This window comes from Athene noctua, chromosome 1 (assembly GCF_965140245.1).
Source record: "Athene noctua chromosome 1, bAthNoc1.hap1.1, whole genome shotgun sequence".
Classification (NCBI taxonomy): Eukaryota; Metazoa; Chordata; class Aves; order Strigiformes; family Strigidae; genus Athene; species Athene noctua.
Window position 1 is genome coordinate 24,718,365 of NC_134037.1, and position 19,110 is coordinate 24,737,474.

The 19,110-nt window shown below is 37.7% G+C and overlaps 1 long non-coding RNA gene across 2 annotated transcripts in view; it reads right to left on the minus strand.

Annotated features, from left to right (window-relative positions):
- Positions 1–3,410: 3,410 nt before the first annotated feature.
- LOC141968019 (uncharacterized) overlaps positions 3,411–19,110 on the minus strand; it is a 68,437-nt gene continuing 52,737 nt past the window's right edge. The window contains exons 3-5 of one of the 2 annotated variants that reach the window (XR_012634798.1): positions 17,135–17,213; positions 10,773–10,913; positions 3,411–6,075 (exon numbers count right to left, since the gene is read on the minus strand). This is a non-coding gene — a long non-coding RNA (uncharacterized LOC141968019). Of the gene's footprint in view, positions 6,076–10,772; positions 10,914–17,105; positions 17,214–19,110 lie in introns of both variants that reach the window. The other variant, XR_012634797.1, reaches the window with a different exon arrangement.

Genomic DNA, 19,110 nt, shown 5'->3' on the forward strand with positions numbered 1-19,110 from the left:
TGTTATGGTCACGAGCAAAAGGCAGGCTTGTTACAGGAAGAAAAAAAGAACATAAAATTTAATACAGACACTAACAACACAACAGACAGAGTAGGACAGTGTCCCGATCCAATGTTGGAGGAGGTTTCGATACGAACCCAAGAGCGAGATTAAGACACAAAAAAAGTCAAATGCCATATACCCAAAATGGGTTTTTATTATTACAAAGGTGAAGAGGAGTAGCGATAGGACAGAATGGAAGGAAAAGACAGAAATAAAGCCAGGATGCGGGATAGGGCTGCAAGAATAGTCACCACCATGGATCCAGTGGTGTCCCGTTGGTCCTAGGTCTTCAGTTCTTTGGTGGTGGGTGCACACAGATCTGGCTTTGATGGTAGATGCACAGTGAGCAAAATTTTCTGCTGCCTTTATAAGTTCATTGTATCCGCTAATTAGCATATCTGCTCACCTTTAATTTTTTTTCTCTGGTCCAACAGATGTTGTTGCATCTGGCTTCAGGGCAGGAATGTTTGCCTCTTCTCGGTTCATTAGCAATGCCTGCATGGGGTCTGCCCTACACAACAGAGCCACAAATGGCTACAGGATGGGGCCAGCTCAGCACAGCTCTGCCCCTTTGAGGCTTATCTAAAGAGTCCAGACAATGAAACCGCAAGGAAATGGGGGGGTGCATCCTTCAATACATTCCTGCTTCCCTGGGCAGCATCCCCCAGACCAATCCACAGGCCGCAGCAGCTTCTCTTGGAGGTTTGCACAGACACAAGCAAGCTTTGAGACAGTCATAGGACATTTCAGTCTCTCACAGACAGTATTACCACATCTTGAGATCACCTTCCCCACCCCTCCCTTCTTCCCAGGCCCAGCTTTGCTCCCAATATCTCTTCCTTCCCCTCAGCAGTGCAGAGGGCAGGGAATGGGGTTGCGGTCAGTCCTACCACTTCATTGACCTTGTGGCACGTGGAAATTCTGGCATTCTTCTCTTGTTCCAGCGTGGTTCCCCTCTCACAGGAGACAGTCCTTCACAAAATTTCTCTGACATGAGTAACACCCATGGACCACAGCATTTCCTTAGCTGCTCTGGCATGGCTCACCCCTGTATGTTGCAGTCCCCCCAGCACTGACCTACACCAGTGTGGGCTTCTTCTCCCCACAGAGTCCCAGCCTCCTTTGGGTGCAGTCACCTGCTCTGGTGTGGCCCCCCCCACAGGCCTCAAATCGGTATCTGCTCCACTGTAGACCTCTATGGGTGACAAGGGGGGTTGTCCCTTCCATCTTCCCACCGGATAGAGCGGAGTCTCTTCTCTAGTACGCCTCCTCCCCTTCTCCTCCTCCTCCTACCGACCTCAGTGTTCACACAGATGTTCTTCTTGAAACTCCTCCTCAATACTCCAACTCTTCCTTTCAGATTCCCTTTCTTAAATATGTTATTGCAGAGGCACGTGTAATTGTCCCAGCCTTGGTGAGAAGATGGGTCTGACTTGGAGCCGGGGGAGCTTTGAGAAGTTTCTCACAGGAGGTCACCTCCATAGCCCTCTCTTCTGCTACCAAAACACCCCACCACTCACTCAAACCCAAGACAATGAAAGTGTGAGATAATAATAGAAAAACTTTGTTGTTTTTTTTTTTTCCTAGCAAGTCTTTGCCACACACTGTTTAAAGATGTATTAAATTTTTTTAAAGATTTTGAAACATTTATTTTCACAAAATGACAGGTTAAGTAAACTTTTATTGTCCAGTCTCTTTCTCCTTAAATCACAAGTCAATAACAGTACTTTTGGTGAGACAAGGTCAGGACTGCTGAGAGATTACCAAGTTTTTAGTAGGTACAGTGTTGTGCATATTCTTTTAACAGTTACTATGTGACGTTGTCACCAAAGTGTTTACATCAAACCCTACAAAGCTGAATCAAATGCAGAGAAAGACACTCAGTAATTCCTAGCTTAAGAATTATACCAATTATGACTGATCTGCAGATTTTCTAAAACATGTGATCATGAACTGCACTTAATAGTGGCAGTTTCAGTAATAATACTAGTAAGGTCAGAGGGAAAAAAAAAAAAAGTAACGGTCAAATATAGCTAGAATATGGTCTAAAACACACAGAATTTCAGAACAACAAACATAGCACTTAATAGAGATTCCATAAAATTATTTGGCTCAGCAAACACCAGCTGGAGAGAATAAAATGCTATTAGTTTAACTACTTTATCATCAGGTCCTCACTAATGATGTCCTCAGCTTGTACTCCAATCACAGCCTCAAAACTTTATTAGACAACAGGTTTTAGGCTGCCCTCTGAAAGAATAAACTGTAAGTTAGGGTGGTAATCAAATAGTACTGTTAACTTCTGCCTATAAGCAACATTTATATATTTATGATCAACCTTAGTGGAAAACCATGTCTAAAATCTAGATATGTCTTAATGTAACCCAATTTATATTTTTAATTAAACTCTGCATTTGATATATGTTGCCTGGTAACAATATTAGAACACATGACAAACATGTAATGGAGTGAAACTTTCCACTTGTCTGTAAGGGAAGCTGATCTGGGTAAGTGCAGCAATATGCAATTTTGTTATTCCTTTACTGTTAGTGTGAATACATTATATGCATATGAAGGTATTTCTGAACATTTAGGTGCATGTTTCAAACACACAAATACAGAAACTAGATACCAGATGGTGTACTGTTCCTTTCTTATAAAGTTTTTTCTCATTGATTTCTGAGAGCTACCTGGGTAATTTGATTGAAGAAGTTCAAGTGGATGATCAAATTTCTGCTGACAAAAGAGTAAGAGGCAAGCTGTTAGCTGTTTCAGCTTTCTTTGTTCATTCAAGAATTTTTTGTTGAGCACAGATCTTGAAAATCAATATGGGTACTATCTTTTTTCGTTTGTATTTCATGTAACTTAAATGAATGTTCAGTTCAATATAATTAATCAAACCATGTACTTTCTAGTTTTACAAAATCTTAAAATAATCACCATATTAACTGTTACAATTTTTTTCTTGTATTACAATATAATAAAGAGATAGTAGAATCCTCTTCATTCTGTCTTTTGTATTCTAGTACTTATACTTGGGCACTTCACAAGTAATGACCCCCAAACCAGTCAGTGCTCCAGTTCCTGTTTTTATTCCTATTGCTTGTATTCTGTCAAGCCTGATGCCCCATTCCAGTGCACAGAGAGAAGAAAACATTGGTCAGAAAAACAGAGCAGAGAGCAAGGCAATGCATCTCTCTAGTCCTACGGCTGCAGTCTTGGTCCTGGACAGACTTTCTGGAGAGACAACACGAATCCTCTGGAATGTTTCTAAACTGAGATACACAGGTTAAATTTAAAATAAAATCCAACACAGAAAATAATCCACACTTCAGTGAAGTAAAGATCAAGTAATAGATTCCCTTTCAAGTTCTCTATTTTGATATAAATTACTACTGATTCTGATCTTTTCCTGCTTAACAAACTGGTCTTTTAGTATTTATTTAGAGTTCTAATGAAACATTGCCCTTATAGGTGGAAATATTTAACTTTTCATTGTTTACTTACACAAAAATTAAATCAGGAGGTTGGCTTTAGTCAAATTTTAGTCCTGTTACATCACTTCTAACCAAACCTGTTTAAATATACATTTATCCTTAAGCATGCCTGAGGCATTTGGCAGACAAAAAAGGAGTGGCCCCTTGTATTGGCAATCTGAGATACTCTCCATTCCTGTAAGATACCGGTGTCTGATTACATTTAAAAAGACCCAGGAATACCTACTTTGTGCCAGGATGTAATCATTCACCCTGCAAAGCAGTGTGTGACTATAATAGTTTCCTTTATGAGTGCTATGTAATTCAGGTAATGGAAAGGAATATTTACAATTGCAGTGAAGAGTCAAATAAAATAGGCAACAGTGTCACCAAAACGGCATAAAAGAACTTATTGACACCAATGTGATGTAGATAAGCAGACACTCCTTTATTAACAGTTGGGTGTATACGGGAGTAGTCTCACCAATGCACACTCATGTAGCATGTTGATTATATAGGATACAGTGATACATATTAATCAAGTTCTCATACATAAACATGTTAACTCCATAACTAATTTTCTTCTTCCCACTTCTTTCCAGTCATGTGCACTTGAGTCCTGAAATGAGTTGGGGGGCTACTTTTGTGACCACCACAGAATACTGATGTAAAAGAAAGACCCTCCAATGCCCTTGACCCAAGGATTTTTGGCTCACATTGTAATTTTAACTTGCTTCGAGGACCTTTCACAATGTAACTTTTACAGTACCTGGTCTACAGGGCAATAAATCATCCTCACTGGATAGTCTAACAATGGTACCTCATCACAAGTCTTATTCTTTGTATAGAAATCTGGTTAATAATTATCACTAGTCAAGTTGGCCTCAGCCTGGGACTTTAAATGAACTTTGTAACAGTATATATAACTGGTTATATAGTTACTCTAAATAATTCCTTATTTCAATCCAAATCATCAAAAATCATTAAAATCAACTCAAATTAATAACAAATCAGTAAAATTTCCCCCCTTTGAAAATTTTGAAAATAATTTCAATACTTTCATATCAAAATCTATTACGTTCCTATTTCACTGTATGCTGGTGGGAGTCTTGGGATTACTCTTATGATCATGTGATTGAATGCAATTTTGTTGGTAATTTGTTTCTTCAAGCAGGAATAAATCAACATTATAATTAGGAAAACAACCAGCAAGATAAATAAGGTGCCAATTAATGATCTTATCCATGAACTTAAATTCCAACCCAATACACTAAAAATTTTGTCTTTCCAATCTTCTGACATATATTCTCGAACATTTTCAGTATCTTCTTCAATTTTTCCTAGTAATTCTAGGTCATGTTCTACATCTTGTGTCACATTTGGGATATGTATGCAGCAGTGGTCTACTCTATTTTTGAGGTATCCACAAACTCCATGCTCTTTAGGCAAGAGCATGTCTAGTGCCATTCTGTTTTGCAAAGTCATCCTAGAGGTTGCCTACAATTGAAGATTTAATTCTTGAATGCTTTCCTTGTAACATTAACCAGTTTTTCTACCTGTCCTGTTAGTCAATACAGCCACTCCCTGTTTCTATATGATGCTATGGGATTCAAAAGGGATTCTAATGCCCAACCAATTCTTATTCCCGTCGAGGTTTCATTCCATATTTCACCTGTCTCTGATCTTTTAACCTGCTCTAATTTTAAATTTTCTAAGTATACTTTAAAAGGAGATTTCTTCCAAATTGGGCACAATGTTGGCATACCTAAAGTGATCTGTTTTACTTTTCCACCAAGGGCAGATGTGTTGTTCAGGTTCCGTCACTCATTGCCCAAAACAAATGTCCTGGACTCTGAATTGCAGATCTTCTACAGCTAAATAATGTTCCTTTCATGGGTATGTAGGTTTTGGTCAAATTAAGACTGTTTTATGACCTTGGCAAAACCACCCATATTTTAAGGCAGCAGCCAAAGGAGGAATCCTCTGAATTATTAGGTCTGCACTGCTGCAGTCATATACCTTCTCACATTTCCACCCAGACACTACATTTTCCTTTTCTCTCAGTGTGCTTCCTTTATTGTTTATTGATGGTAAGGCTGCAAAAACTGTCCCATCCCAAGTAAAACACTAAGGAGTTTTAGCAATATACTGAACACTGTTGTATTAAATTTCTTCTTATTTTAGCCCGGGTTTGTGCCTCACTGCCAGCCCGACCGGCTGAGGGTGGGGGAGGGGCAACAGCAACGTGCTCTCTGGTCCCGGCAGGGGTTAAACCACAACAGTTTGGAAGTTTCTGGATCTCTACTGACAACCTTCCAGGAAGGGGGCACCTTCTTTCCTCTAGTATAATGTATCCACACATCTGATTCTGCAGTGTTGATAGCTGTGAAGGTAGTCGTCAGTATCTGAAAGGGTCCTTTCCAGCGTTCTTGCAAGGGTTCGGAAGTCCATATCTTCACACAGCTGTAGTCTCCAGGTTGAAGGTCATGCACTGGATTTTACAGGGATAGAGGTGTATTCCACACTACTGCATTCCAGATTGCAGTCAGGGTTTTTCCTAAGGAAAGTAAATATTTATACACATCTTGTTTTCCTTTTACATGCATATTTGGATTTGGTTCTGGAGATTCATATGGTTTCCCATATGGATTCATAAGGATTAACTGATATGCCACTCTTTGTACCCTGATTCGCAACAATGCCAGTGGAAGTGCCTGAGGCCATTTTAAATTAATTTCTTGACATATTTTGATATTTGCCTTTTTAGAGTCTGATTCATTCTTTCTACCTTTCCAATGGATTGTGGCCTCCATGGTGTATGTAAATCCCAAGTAATTCCCAGAATTTTACAAACACTTTGCACTACATCAACAACAAAGTGTGGGCCTCTATCTGAAGAGATCCCAATAGGCACTCCAAATCTTGGGATTATTTCTCACAATAACCATTTCACCACTTCCTTTGCTTGACTGGGATGACAGGGAAAGGCTTCTGGCTATCCTGTAAAAGTATCAACCCTCACGAGAAGGTATTGATACCCATTTTGTCTGGTAACTCTGCAAAGTCTACTTGCCAATAGTCTCCTGGTTCCGTTCCAGATTTGAGCTCACCCATTTGGACCCTTTTCTTTATTACTGGATTATTTTTCAAACACACATCACATTTTGCAGTTATCATTTTGACTGATATGACTTGTCTTTTTAAAAGTGTTATTAAGGCCTCTACGCCCCAGACACATTCTTGATGTTTTGTCTGAATTATCTCTCTCATCAAAAGAGGCGGTACCACTACTTGTCCCTTGGATGTCACCCACCACCCAGCTAAATTTTTCCTAGCATTCATTAATTGCCCCAATTTATCATCTTCTTCTGAATATTCAGGTTTCTCCCTTGGGAGAATTCCTGTCTTGGTTGGAATCAATGCCACTTGTAACGTTATTTCTTTCACTGCTCTTCTGGCAGCCCTATCTGCTGAATCATCTTGTTCAGTCAGGACCACCCGGTACTTCATCATTCTGCCAATGATCCCCCCTTTTGTTCTAAAGCAGTTATCACCCCATGTGGGACGTATACTATTATTGTTCTTCCCAAAGTCAATTTCTGGGCCTCTTGAATAAGCATTACTGTAGCAGCAACTGCTCAAAGGCAAGTAGGCCATCCTTTACTCACAGTGTCCAACTGTTTGGAAAAGTATCCAGCTGGCCTCTTCCAACTTCCCGTTCTCTGGTTCAGCACATCCAGTGCAAGACGTTGTCTTTCATGAACAGGCAATTGAAAATCTTTGGTTAAATCTGGAAGTCCCAGCGCAGGTGCAGACATTAGAGCTTGTTTTAAATCTTTAAAGGCCTGCTGCTGGTGTGGACCCCATATGAAGGGAAAGTTCGTTTGAGCTTCATACAATGGCTTAGCTATTAGACTGTAATTCATTATCCAAAGGTGATACCACCCAGCCATTCACAAAAAGGCCGTTAGTTCATGAACATTTTTTGGCTCCAGTACAAATGGCTTCCTTATGGTCTGTTCCCAGTTGCTGCTGTCCTTTTGAAATGTCAAACCCCAGATATATTACAGTTTAGTTTGCTATTTGGGCTTTATTTCTGGATACTTAGTACCCATATAGTCCAAGAAAATGTAAAGGTTCTATTGTTACCTTTATGCAGGGGGATCTTTCTTCTGTAGCAATCAGTATGTCATCCACATATTGCAAAAGTAAGTGTCCAGGCTTTGGCTGTGAATCATCCCGTTTCTATACTTCAGGTTCCTTTGCCAACTGATTTCCAAAAAATTATTGCACTATTTTTAAATCCTTGGGGTTGTCTAGTCCATGTCAATTGCATTTTTCATCCAGTTTGTGGATTTTCCTACTCAAAGGCAAACAGTTTTCTGCTTTCCTTCTCCAGAGGTATACAAAAGAAAGCATCTTTCAAATCAAGCACTGTAAACCACTGATAGGATTCTTTTAATGCTGCCAACAATGTATATGTATTTGCCACTACAAGATAAATATCCTTAACTATCTGATGCACTGTTCTTAAATCTTGTACTAACCTATATTCACCTTATGGTTTCCTAACCAGTAAAATTGGAGTATTATATTCAGATTCACATTCCTCAAGAATTTTATACTCCAAAAATTTGTCAAGCAATTTCTCAGTTTCCTGTCTAACTTCTGTTTTAATTTGGTACTGTTTAATCCTTACTGCTCTTGCACCCTCCTTCAGTTGTATTTTCACAGGTGGTGTTAATTTTGATTTGCCAGGTTTATCAGTTTCCCATACTGTAGGGATTAGTGCTAGATCTACTTCCTGTGGAACTTCTTGTTCTTTTACTCTTTCTTGTATCATCAGGATTTCTCCTGTCTTTGACTCAGGTATTTTTAGGAAAAGTTCCCCTTTCACAAAAACTATTTGTGCATTTAATTTGGACAACAAATCCCTTTCTAACAAGGTTATCGGACATTCTGGTACATACAAGAATTCATGTGTAATTATTTTGTTTCCAAATTTTAAATCTAAGGGTCGTAGAAATGGCCTGTTTTCTTCTTTCCCTGTTGCTCCCCGTATGTTTGCTTTTTACGTTCCCAATTTCCCTTTACAGGTATTCAGTACTGAAAATGTTGCTCCTGTATCTACTGAAAATATAACCTCTTTTTCTCACAACTTAATTACAACCAGAGGTTCAACTGGGTTCCCTTCTGGATCCCTTCATTCATCTAGGATCATTAGTCTTGCTGTCTCTTGCTGACCACCCCTCATCTTTGGACATTCTTGTTTCCAATACCCTTCTTTTCTACAATAAGCACACTGATTTATTCCTAGGGGTGCCTTAAAATTTTGGTTCCCAGAATTTACAAATCCTTCTCTCCCGGTAGCTCCCCGTCCTCTCCCACGTCTTCAACCCTTCACCTGTGCTCCTGTAATTACAGCCAGTAATCTATTTTCTCTGTTTTTCTTCTCCTCTTTCTCTTGATTGTTATAAACTTTCCATGCAGCCTCCAACATTTTGCTGAGGTTTCTTGAATCTTCTTCCTCTAGTTTCTGGAACTTCTTCCTTATATCTGGTGCAGACCGCCCCATAAAGATTCAAGGCCAGTTGCATCTGAGCTGCCTCAGTTTCCACTCTCAAGTCATTATATTTTCTGGCATCTTCCTTCAGTCTTTCCAGAAATGCAGAGGGAGATTCCTTCTTATCCTGTTTTACCTCTTAAACCTTAGACCAATTCACAGACTTATGTATTTCATGTTTTACCCCATACAAAACCCATTTCTGATACTGATTTAATCTCTCTCTATGCTTCACATGGTTTGGATTCCACTGTGGATCTCCAGAAGGACAATTTTGCTCTAAAGTTCCATCAGCTGTCCCACTCATCACTGGCACTTCTGCCTGTGCCTTACCAGTCCTCAATACCTTTTGTTTCTCTGTCCTGTCCAATAAGTTATCCAATATAATTTGCAAATCATTCCAGTCTGGGTTCTGTGTTCTAATGATCACATCCACTATTCTACCTAGTCTCTCAGGATCTTCCCTATATGTCCCCGTAGCCTGTTTCCAAGCCATCAAATCCATAGCTGAAAAAGGCACTTTTACATATACTGGTCCATCATTATCAACTCATTGTTTCAGAGGGGCTATCACCTGTGCCTTATGTCTAGTTCGCCTAGATATAGGAGTATGAATTACAACTTCAGCAGGTCCCTCATCATCATCTTCTATTTCACTATTTTCTGGCTCTGGCACCTCTATTGCTTGATTTCTTCTATATCCATATCCCTGCCTCTGATGTCTCTTGTTGTCTTTGTAGAGGGGTTATATCTAATTCCAGTCCTACTTCATCCTCTTTGGGAGCTACATATTTTATGCATCTTTTCCCAATGTCACACGCAGAGTAACATTTCTTTATTTTCTTGTTTTCAGAAGTCAAAGCCATTACTAAGTTATCTCTATTAATCAGCTTACATTCTTTCTGCCCATCAGTTCATTGTCTCAAATAAAAGAACAAAACTACATATGGAACTTCATTCTATTTTTCTTTCCTTCTACAAAACAACATTAACTGTAATATGGTATTATAACTCAAAATTCCATTGGTAGGCCATTTTTCCTGATCTTCCAAAATATACAAAGGCCTCCAATGATCCCAATACTCTTATCATTTGGTTTTTATGTAAGTTATCATGTATTTCTCCCCAATGCTCTAACAGACATCCTAATGGGGAAGTTTTTGGTACTTTTTAATCAGAAGCCAAGTTACCAACACTCTTACTCTTTAGCAAATATGTTAGTTTGGATGTAATTTCAAAATATTTTATAATCCATACACACACAACCACTCAAATCTTTCGCTTCATTATTCTCCAGCTGTACCCTCACAGGATAACAGAACCACGGAACTGAGCTCTGCATTCACTTCGTACTCATTTGTATGTCTCAAACTCATGCAAACACCACCAATTTTTATATGTACTTTTTTTTTTTCCTATTTTTTTTCTCCAAAATACAAATACCAGCAAAACCCTATAGCATATAGTTTTTTTCAATATTTGTCCAACCCTTCAATAGCTTTTGTTTATGTCTTACAGGCAGGTATTCCAATACCCAAATTTTTCCAACCCTGCAGTAGCTTTCACTTAGGTCTTACAGGCAGACGCCTAGGCTCCCAGTGCAAAGAGGTACCCTTTGTCCAACCCTGAGCAGCTTTCACCACATCTGACAGGCAGACTTCCCAAACCAAACCAAATAAGAAGTGTCTTACCAATTCCAGGGAATGTCGCAAAAGCCTTATGGATCAGGGATTGATGGGTATCCCAGAGAAATCCTTGGTGCCGGCCAGAACCGATCTGGTCCCTGACTCCTCCAGTCTTTCTCAGCGAGATCCCATCTGGGTCATCAGAAACTATCACCAAAATGGAATAAAAGAACTTATTGAGACACCAACATATAAACTTTCCCACCCCTTAAAGCAAGAGTTCTGTGCAAGATTCTCAGGAGTACCAACTAAAAGAATGGAAAAATAATAAATAGGAACAGCTTCCCAGTTACTAATGGGCTTCTTTGCTGCTTGTCATAGAGACAACTGTATTCTAGGTGAGTAAGGAAAAAATTTCCACTAGACTTCTAGAAGAGCCTGATACTTTTTCCTGCTCAAGCAAATATCTGTCTCACAGTTATGGTTTTTACTTTTTGAGCTGTTATGCATTTTATATTTTAAGACCCTTCTTAAGGATTAGCATCTGTTTTGATTTTTTTTTTTATATATAAAGAGATTTCTATATTGTGACTGTCATTCTTACTGTTATTTATGAAATTTATTTGCTGCCACAACAGAATCTCTTCATGCTCTGACAAGAAATCATTCTACAGATGTAGTTGCAGACAGGCTAATTATAATTCCAGTAGCAAAGCCCTGGATCCAGACAATTTGCTGTGTATGCTACATGGCTTTCGAGCCCAAGTATCTGCCTTTACAGAGTGGGATCTATTAATTAAACATCAGCCATTTATCTTACCATGTATTTTATATTAGATACCATGACAACCACAGAGGCTTTTTTCATGTTCTGTTGATAGATTTTATTAAAAAGTGACTCACTGCCATTAATGAGTCCTTAATTCTTCTGCTGAATGAATTGTGGAGATTTAAAGTGTTTGCTTTACTTTTACCATTTATTATATATTGTGATCCACATTTGATGCTTACTTACTCATCTAAATAGAACTGAACTTGACAAATTTGATCTATGATTTAGTGCTTATCCTACTTAGCTAACTTTTTTCATAATGTAGAATGCTCTGGGATTCTAGAAAGACCTGAGTGAGTAAAAAAGAAGTCAGAACTCAGAATTGCCAGACATATTCACTCCTGCCTAAGCAGGTGTCCTGTCTGGCACCACGGGCACAGGTCTCTGCCAGCTGAAGAGATATTAACCCATTTGTCTGGCTCCCTCCCTACTTGCCTATATTTGCAGATAAAAGCTGCCGAAAAGAAGAGGGCTGAAAGTAGATATACCTTTTTGATGGTATACTATGGACAGGAGAACAAGATGTCTACAAGTCCAAACTAGCTTTATATTTTGCTGTTGTGTTGAGAGAAGCAAAGGCTGCCGTCAGGTCTTTCTTTTTGTTGTCTGTCTGTCTGGCAGACTGGCTCTAGGGAGGACAGGTTGCTGCTGAAACTGTATCGTGTGGGCTTGGGAGAACAGGAGGAAAGTGGTGCAGAGTCATGAAAGGTGGGAAAGCTGGGAGAGGAAAGGGAAAACTAAACTGCTGAAATGATAAATTCTGTTGACAATTCAGAATTTGTAATCAGAGTGATGCCAGAGGTATGGAAATGGACATGTTTTGGAAATAGAGGAAGCTTTTGTTGCTGAGCAGATTGTAGGAGGGGGTGGTAGGAAATGGGGGAGTTTAGTGGGAAGGATGTTGAGGGCCAAACTTTACCTTTCAGTGCAAGTGTGAATGTGAGTATAAGTCATTGCCACATGCTTTGCAGATTAACACAAAGTTCAAATGCTATAGATACATGACTATTACAGTATAATCTTTTAAAGAAGATCTTATTTATATTAACAGTTTGGTGTTTTCACTCATCTAATGGGAATTTTTGATCTTTTTAAATTGGTAAGACTACTTACTAATCATGGGGACTCTGAGCGACCTGAAAATATTTTTCTTCTTAAGATGAAAATGTCATCATCATTTTCATTGATCATATTATATGGATGAAATAGAAACTTTGTATTACATTGATCAGAACTTAAAAAGCACAGTTAAAAAAAATTTCATTAGTAGTGTTAAATTATGCAAATCAACCTTACAAAACAATTACCAGACCCTGAGTGTGACTACAAAAGTAATCTTGATCGATCTTTTTTTTTTCTTTTCACATTCAAACAATAGTTACTGGGATAATGAGTAAAACTCAGTGAATTATGAATATAGAATTTGTATAATCAGAGACAAGAAGCATTCAATTCAGTACCTTCTTCCAAGAGAAAGAAGAACTAGTTAGAAGATTTAAGTTTTGTTAGTACCTTGTTCCATGATCATGGTTCCCTGGTGTAAAACAAATATCTTAGTAGATTAGGGTTAAAATGAAACCTATATCTATAAATATACTATCACAGTAAACTTGTAGAGTTTAACACAGTTCACTGAAGAAGAACAAACTGAGTTCACAGTATCTGAAAAAAACAGCTCAGAGAGATGAATAGACGGTGATAAGACTCAAATAAGGTATTTTCTCATACACTTCAAAGCCTGAAGTCTGAAACAACTTCACTCAAATCGCTACCTGCTCTTGCTGTCAGAACAGAATGACTTGGAGTATTCTGTGAAAAATATTCCCCTTAAACACCATTTCCATTCCACTGCACTGAGCAACAGTTAGTAGAAAAGCTACTTATTTGGGAACTCACTTCAACAATCACTTCAATTGGAAAAAAAAAAATAAATTTCCACCTACTTAGTGGCCTAATATTTAAAGAAAAAAGCTACACACTTACATGTCACAGACATCTGGAAAATCAAGCATGTAGATGCTTGATTTTGGCAGATGACCATTTCCTTCAGTCATTTATCAATATTCATTCTGAGCTGAACTGAGCTTTGTAAAAGTCCCTTAGCAAGTATGCAGCAGCTCACTATATAGAAGGTACAACTCTGCTGATACGTGTAGACCAGGCAGGCTGCTAGCCCATGTTACTGAAGACTGGGAAGCTGGTGGCTGTCTGAACAGGAGCTCCATTTTATTCCTTCCCCCAGGCTCGTGTCAACCTTTGGCACAAGATAGGAATAGCATGTAACTGTTTTACACCATTTTGGGAAATGTTCTGCCTCCATTCAGTACAGGACTGCTTCCATTGAGAAGAGAGGCCTTTCTTTCCAGGCGCTGAGAATTTTGCTTTCAGTGCCAAAGTCTCCATCTATAACCATGTTCTTGTTTTGACTTTCACCAACATTTTCCCTCTTAGTCACTCTTAAATGCCCATAAAGTATTGGGGAATGAAGGCTCTACATAATGTCCTCAAAGCTTCTTCATCACAGTTAAGTAAAACCTGGCCTTTTCTTTTTTTCTTTCAATCTGAACCAATAAGAAAAAAAACTGTATGAAAAAATGTTTCTGAGGTCTCTTTTCTAACAGGCTGAAGTACAGCCTACATGCTTAAGAAGTTCTGAAAGCCTAGGATATTTTGAGAAATATATAAAACTAATTAAAGAGAAGGTTGACAATTGCTTAAGCAATATTATTTGGAGGTGTGCTTTATCTCAGTGCAAATCAGTAATGGCAGTTAGTGGCACTTATGATGATAACAATAATACAGCAATTTAAGAGATAAGGACTCAGATGAGGCACCATAACTACCCTAAGCACCACCATAACTATTCTTGAACTAACCCCTATCCTAATCTAGAAATGTAGGGACACTGTAATACTTCCCTGCCTGGTCTTCTAACAGGCATGTAACCGGGTAAAGAGATCCTGGAGGGCACAACTTCTTATCTCATAAATCATCCAGTAAACACTAGATAATGCTGATTCGCAGGTGTGGGACAATCTTAAAACAGAAGTGTCTTTTATCTAATCTATCTACTTCCTATTATGGCTCCTAAGAGTGTAGTCAGCTGCAGAAAATCATGGTTTTGCTTAGTGGTGGATATTTGAAGGATTCTATATATTTCAGCTCTCATCCACTTCTAAATTTATTCTGAAATAAAGCATTTTTATATAGTTATTATTATTAATAAAATATTACTGTATGCATAACAGGAAAATAACCCATAATATATGATGACATGACATAAAACAAATATTTCTTGTAAACTGTGCATTTAAAATCTAACAAAATACCTTGTATAAACTATATTTTAATGTGACATTTCTACTTCTTGTGTCCCCTTACAAAACCTTACCATTTCAGGTATTATAAGGTTTCATTAACTAATAATTCTAAAAGATTCTTAAATTCACTGATGAGAGAATGTATTCAGGTGAATTATTATATTACTTCATCATTTCAATTAAGAAGCACAAGGACACAGTGAGAATCAGACAGTCTTTCTGAGCTGTGGAAGAATTTTCTTTTTGTTGTACTTCACCACAGATATCCAGGTGTATGGACTGTCATGTCTCTATAGGTCTGTTATCCCTCTTGTCCCTTAACAGTAGGACAAAGATTATTTTAATGTAATGAGGTCATAAAACTAGCAACAAATAGAGTGGGCATTGCCTGAAAAGAATTTACATTACATCTTTAATGTGAACAAGAATATAGTTAGAGACCCTGGAGACTTCACCAGCTCAAGGTTTTAACCTAGGTAAAGAAAATTCTGTACTGCATTTGAGTGTCATGGCTGCATACAGTCAGCATCTAATCAACATTATGGGCTTAAGTTAAGAAATTTGAATAATTTGCTAAGAGCTGCACAACCTGCAATATTTTCTGCTGAGTTTGCCTTTTTCAACTGGAATTTGGATCAATAGTTATGCATCTGCTAGAGCTGTTCCAAACATTTGAATGCAATGTAAAGAAAGTCTTTTCAACATGTGGGAACAATAAAATTATATAAAGATGGAAATAGGAAAATACTCAAAAGCTGAAATAATTTTCAATTTGAAAAACCCTTTAGACAACTAGTTACCTCAGTATTTACAGAATTCTAGTCTTTACTATATGTCTGCCCAGCTACATATAAATACTAGTACTATTATACTATACAATGTATTAAAAATACTCCTACTGTACTCTACTACTAATACAGTACTGCTATTACTACTATCACTTTAGCTGATGCTACTACTACTTCTATACCTAAAATAATACTAATTCCACTTCCCTGCCACCAGAATTTCTGGAGGCTAAATACATTATAGAATATGAAGCACATATAGATACTGTATGAATAACATAAATACATACAATAAGTATTCCTACAATATAAATGACAGAGAAATCTAAAATATAAAGTATACCTTTGGGTATGTACTTCAAACTTTCAGGTGTGTGTCAGAAAATATTCAAATAATAATGGCAATTTTACATACATTTTCCCTTTGGGTTTTATCAACATTTAAGAAATCAATTAAAAAACAGTGAAAAAAATGGGTATTTGTAAAAATTGAGAGAAGCAGATGACAAACCCCCCTGTGTACTGTCTGAGGCCTACCATAATTTATTTTTTGCCCTGATTCCTGGATTTCTATAGCTATGTTCTACCTTTGAAATATTGGGCTGTACATATATGTCTGCTATGTCGATACAGAAAGTGTGTTTTGTGCTGGAGAAGTAACACATGTAGCTGAGGATAGGACAGGTTGACTTTGTTTTGCCTGGAAATACTTTTTTATTGTATAATTTGTGGCTCAGATGAACTCCCACCTCACCGCATCTTGTCTGTGATGAGAACTTAGAGATAATGAAACACTCTATAATCGCTAGGCTATAGGAAAAGGCCCCAATGTCATTCAAATCTCATTAATAAAAGCAGACATTGCTTTTCAGATTGTTGCCTCATAGATCTTGCCTGACATAACAGACCCTCATGGACTCTTAACCTCAAAATGTATGAGAAGGTCAGATTTCCTTGAAATTCAAACACTGATAAAATCATCGCTAGAAACTGTCATCCTAGTCTGTCTTCATACTGTGCAACAGAAGAAAAGATGTTTTCAGCCCGGCGAGGCCCTAAGGCAACCACGCTTCCACCTCTGAATCAGTATTGGAACTGCAAAAGAAGGTATTACATGGTTAGAAAACTGAGACATTTCCCTCAGACTAGCATTCAGCTGTATTCATTCCTGCAACTCTAGAGAACTTTCTTAAAATTAAAGGTAGAAATAGTGATGCTATTAGGAAGGAGGAAGACCATATAGAGGAAGACCACCTCTCCAAGGTGGGATATTCTCACATGCTTTCCCACTACCAGAGTAAAATAACCCTTCTCATCTCTTAGTGGCAGCTTCTGTGGAATAGACAAGTCATAGAAAGAACACAGATGCTGTGACGCAGGAGGAAGATATTTAGAGGAGAGTCAAAGGAAAAGATGGAGATTAGGAAATGAGAAATCTGAAAATTTTGGGGTCTCATGCCTTGTCTTCAGAAATGGAGTACTTCTAACCTCCAGAATTCCTGATCATCAGCAACAGAATGAACATTTCCATGTACTCCCAGAAATGCACTTCATATATTCTCCTTCTCTGAAATGAAAAAAAAAAAAAAAAGAAAAAAAAGGTGGAAATGAGGAATTAAGAACAGTGAGTGCATGAGAATATAATAAAATGCAAATCCATTGTTACAGTTCTCCTGTAGGAAAGCAGTCTGTTCAAATTTAAACAAGTGCAACTATGATAAATGGAAGAGTAAGTACTACCTTAGTAAACACAGGAAACATTTTATGTACAAAATCATGTGGAAAATTGCTAGAATAATTAACAATCAAATTGTCAGCGATGAGTATACATCGGATGTTATCCTTAAATAGCCATGTAATTAGTACAGAAACTTTTCTTTCAGGTATTTCCTGAGCAACTACACCAAAAATTTGTCTTTACACTTCCACCTCAAATAATCAAAGAAAATTTTGCACTTTGGAATTTATGATGTAGTCGATGTGCAGTAGAATAAATAATCACTTGCCCTTAATACACATCTCTGCAGTGAACTGCAGAAGCACATACAGTGAATGAAAACGAAGCATGCTATTTTGAATAAAGTGTGTGAAAAATCTTTTTAACTATATACAGATTTTCAATGCACTGGCTCAATGATATATCAGGTTATTTCCCTCAGTGAAGGTTGTTCTTGCAATCTCATCAGTTGAGGCAGAAAATGAATATTTGATTTGATGTGGTTACATATTTGTGAGTTGGTTTAAGCAGGTGATTTTAGAATAAGTTTTTCTTAGTTTTAGCACAGCTATTTGCATTGAAATTTAACAGTCAGTAACATATTTTTCTTTGCACTAGTGACAAAAGTGTCTTCTGCATGCCAGGCATTCCAATAGATGGCTAGAACTTAGTTTCCATTAAAAATGATAGATTTTTGATCTCAGATTTTGACTCTAACACACATATTCAGGTTTTACAGGCTTCTGTGCAGTAAAATAGGACTTGCCTTTTGCTTTGCACCTCTATTATCAGTGTTGTGTTATTGTATTATTCGTGTCTTATGCCTCTATTTAATTTTTGCAGTGCATAACTAAATTGTATATCAGTGAAAATACTTCTTAACAAAAGACTGCTGATGCATTTACTTCCTTAAAAAGGAAACAAACTGAATTACATAGAGGTGTCTGTTCTCAGCAATTCACAATTGATTCATGTGTTTGTCTTTCAAGACTAAGAATCTGAAAAGGACCTAGGGTTTAAATATCTGTTTCTAGCTCTTAGCTACATTTTAATCACAGTACCCTGCCTTTTCACCTATTAATACCTCACTGTGAAGACATTCCTCAGACTCATAACACTTTCCAGATGCTCAGTGGTGTCCTGCAGTGCTCCCAGGGTGATGGCATTGCAGGACACAGTTGGGAGTAGTCTGGGACATAGCTTAGGTAATGGTAAAGCAGTCAGCCCAGAATCAATATAGTTTCAAAAAAGATTCTTCTGCTGATGAGTAAAGAGTGTATCATATTGGCATTTGTACCCCTTTAGTAATTTCCAAGTTATCAGCATGTTTTGCTATTTATTAGCATATTTTGAGAAATACATGAATTCTGATTAATTTATCCATAGCAAAATTGCTAAATAATTTTACACTGTCCACAATTCAATTTTTAATGGAGTTTAGAGATTCATTAAGAGCATTCTGCTTTCAAGTGTTGGCTGGGAATGTGAAGCAAAGTTCAAGCACCCATTGTACTGGAGTGTAGGGAGTAGACATAATAGAAAAATAATCCCTACTCTGAAGAATTCATAATTTGAGATTAAATCAGTGAAAGAAACAATTCAGGAAGCATAGAGTACTGGTTTGTTCCTGTTCAACTGTATTGTAGTAAACGAAAGAGAAATTCATGCCTGGAGGAAAACAGGACAAACAGCATCAATATGTGTTTCTGTCATGTAAATGTGTACACATACAATTTAAGTAAGAATG